The sequence below is a fragment of the Nannospalax galili genome, unplaced genomic scaffold, assembly GCF_000622305.1.
Source record: "Nannospalax galili isolate Female #2095 unplaced genomic scaffold, S.galili_v1.0 scaffold4735, whole genome shotgun sequence".
In the NCBI taxonomy this organism is placed as follows: domain Eukaryota; kingdom Metazoa; phylum Chordata; class Mammalia; order Rodentia; family Spalacidae; genus Nannospalax; species Nannospalax galili.
In genome coordinates this window covers 11,871-15,852 of record NW_008335364.1, presented here as the reverse complement: position 1 = coordinate 15,852, position 3,982 = coordinate 11,871, and positions in this window count along the sequence as shown.

Genomic DNA, 3,982 nt, shown 5'->3' with positions numbered 1-3,982 from the left:
ATATACCAATAACAAGCCATCAGGGAAAGAATTCATGAAATAGTCTTATTCACAATAACCTCAATAAAATCTATGAAGAAGACTAACCAAAGACATTAAAGACCTCTACCACTCCTTGACATATACCCAAAAAACTCATCCTACAACAAAGATACTTGGACAGCAAGGTTTATTGCTGTTGTTTTTACAATAACTTAAGAAATGGAAGCAACCTAAATGTTCCTCAACTAAGAAATGGATAATGAAAATGTGGTTCATTTACACAGTGAAGTTCTTTCCAGTGGTAAAAAAAAGAAATTATGAAATTTGTAGACAAGTGAGTGGAACTAGAAACTATTATACTAAGTGAAGTAACAAAGTTACAGAAAAAGAAACAACATATTTTCTTTTCCATTTGTGGATCATATTCCCAAATCCTTAGATGTGAGTGTATATTTTGATGTAACTGCATGAGTCAGGAAAATGGAAAGAAATCATGGGGATTAAGGGGAAAAATGAGTTTGAGAGAGGGTGATAGTTGGAGACAGGTACTATCAAAGGGGAAATGTAGAAAGGGGGTGCACTGTAACTGGGGTGAGAGTGGGGAGTCTTATACAGGGGAGAGAGAAGATAGATAAGTAATGCTTAGGTGGTGTGAAAAACTGGAGGGAAAAGTTCGAAGTCCTGCTGAAAAATGTAAATACAATATACATATGAATGTATGTGTATAGCTTAAGGCTATAAAACAAAAAACACAGGGCTAGATATGAGAAAACTTCCTTCAAGTTGTTGGTCAGGGCAGTCCAAGAGACTCCTCAAATAACATAGGTTATTGTCACAGCCCTTGATTTTCTCCTAGAACTTGAAGGTAAGACCCTATTGTTGAAGACAGGATGTACTTCAGACACAGAACTTGGAGCAATTGAGGTGGAACTGAGATGGAGGCCTCCTCCATGGAGACTAGCTAACTCCCATAGTATTAGAGGATACTATGCAATCTGCCAGGAGAGAAAACCATTCAGTGGTTCTAGCTAATAAAGAAAGACAAGTCTAGAAAACGTTCTCTATTGGCGCATTAGTAATACTTACCTTGAGGTGTAATCAACAGGTGTCTAATTGAACATAAGGCCTGATCAATGGATGGGAACTCATGTGTCGTACTGTAAACATAGCCAACTATGCGTCTGGAGGGGTTACACATCCTAGAGAAAAATGTATGTTTGTTACGTCCCTAAACAAATGTAATTTCTTACTCTACTACTCTAAATATATCTCCTTCTATTTACAGACCACTGTACTCATCTAAAAAGTTTCTTTTTGTAGCAAATGAAGACTTACAGATTTCTATAATATGTCAAACACAGAGAATATTGTCTATGAGATGCCCAGCTCTAAGTGACACATCTACAATACAACCTCTTCTTCACCTAAGGTTCTGCTATGGAACATAGAAGAACAGGAGGGTTTGTGTGTGTGTGAAGAAAGAATATTAATGCATCTCTCAGCTCATACTAGTGAAGCTTCCTCATGCAACCAATGGTGATTAACACTGTAATCCACAACTGTTCAAAGTACGGAGATTAAGAGACCTCAGAGTTTTTGTTCTTGAACACATGTATTAAACCTCTGCCACCCAAGACTCAGGGGCTATTGCAGAAGAAAGCTCTGAAAGTCTGTAAGAGCTGGAGATGGTGTAGATCACAAGGAAACAGGATTTTACAAGCTGCTGGGATATTTGTCATATGAATTTGCAGCAATAGTGACAGCATATACAAGACCCATGGAAGCTCAAAGTAAACAACAACTCAGTATAGACATGGGGAAATTGGTAAGAAGCCTCAACTTAGCTGACGAATTATTGGCAATAGATGACTCCTGGAAGAGTGACACTTGATTTTCTTTAAAGCCGTGATGCTAAATAGGTGTACTAGTGGATCAACTCATACTGAGGGATTCTTGGGGACACAAATGTGGCTCAAAGACCTTAACATATACGACAGAATGCTTGAAATACAGTGGGGGTGTGTGGGTTATGGCAGTGAGACTAAATAAAGGGATCTAAATATGATCAGTACATGATACACAAATATGAAATTTGCAAAAATTCAATAAAAAGATTTATATTTTAACTAACAGGATAGTTGTACATGTTTACAAGTTATTATGTGACATTTCAATGCATGTGTACAATGTATTTCAAAAATTGGCATGTACATTACCCCAAAATTTATCATATTGAAAATATTTTAAAAACCTTATCTACTGGATAATTTTCAATATACAATTAATTGTCAATTGCAATTGTTTTCAACCACAATTACACTGCTCTGATTTAGAAGATAGGAAGTTGTACCTTCCACCCAACTGCACTGTTATTCTTTTCTTTCTCTACCATCCTGCTCCCACTCCTAATCCTTGCCAGGCTCTAGTAAACGCTGTGCTTCCTACTTCAATAAAGTCAACTTTATAGCTTCCACACATAAATAAGAATAATCAATATCTTTGTTTTAAAAATATTTTATTTATTATTTTTATTTGATGAGTGTGAATGAGCATATTGCTTGCATGTAGGTGGGCGCACCTGTGTCATGCAGTGCCCATGGAGGTCAGCAGAGGGTGTCAGATTCCCTGAAACTGGAGTTATGGATGGTTGTTAGTTGTGATGTAGGTGTTGGGAATCGAACCTGGGTCCTCTGCAAGAGCAGCCAGGGCTTTTAAGCACTAAGATATCACGCCACTACCTCTTCCTTACCTGATTCGTTTCACTAAAAATATTCTGTCCAGTTTTTTGCAGGTTGCTGCAAATTACAGAATTTCTTCTCTTTATGGGCAAATATTATTCCAACATACATATATACCATACTTTAAGTTGATTGTAGATCTTCACTAGTTTATTGTTAATACTGCAATAAACATACAAGGGCAGATGTATCTTTGGAAACCTGGTTTACTATATCCTGGGACATTTGCCCAGGACTGATTTTGCTGGATCATGTAGCAGTTATATTTCTACTTGTCTATGGCAATTTGTTAATATTTACTGCATTTATTGTATTAATTTGCATTCTCACCAGTAATATATGAAAACTTGCTTTTCTCTGCATACAAGCTAACATTTATTTTTTGTTGTTTTTTTTTTTACTAATAGTAATTTTAACTGAAGTAAGATAAGTTTTAGCTTTGTTTCCCATTTATCCGATCATTTATGATACTTATCGTTTTTAGGCATTTTATGGAATTTTGTGAATTTAATAAATTATATTTTTGATCATATTTAGTTCCCCCTTATTTGTTCCACTTTTCTAAATCTCTAGAAAATTTCTATACAATACACACACACACACTTTAGAAAAAAGCGCACTTTTTGTAGAATATGGAGTTTTTTCCACAGCACATTTTGTGATCTTTTTCTTTTAAATCATGTGGCTCTAGTTACATGAACTGATATCTGGTTCTCTACTCCATTGGTCTGTTTTTGTGCCACTTCTACATTGTTTTGATTTCTGTGACTCTGTAGTGTAACTCAAAGTCAAGTATGGTGACTCCTGTAGTGTTTTCCTTTTTGCTCAGATTGCTTTGCCTGTCTGGTGTCTTTCCTTTTCTACCTGCACGTAAATTTCATTACTGTTTTCTTCTATTATTGAAGAATGGCACTGGATTTTTGAGACTGTATTAAATCTGTACATTGTTTCTGGTAAGATGGCCTTTTTGACAGTATTAATTCTTCCAGTCTGTACATGGGAAATCTCTCCATCATCTAGTTTCTTTCTCAATCTCTTTCTTCAGTGTTTTAAAGTATTTATTTTAGAGATCTTTCACCTCTCTGGTCAGGTTTAGTCAAAGAAATGATTTTGAGTCTGTTGTGAATGGAATTGTTTCCTCTCTTTTCTTTTTAGTATATTTGTCATTGGTACTTATGGAGGCTAGTTTTTTTAGTACATTTGTTTTATAATGAACTGTGTGCTTGCACTTGTGTGTGTAATCTAAAACTGCTGCTCGCATA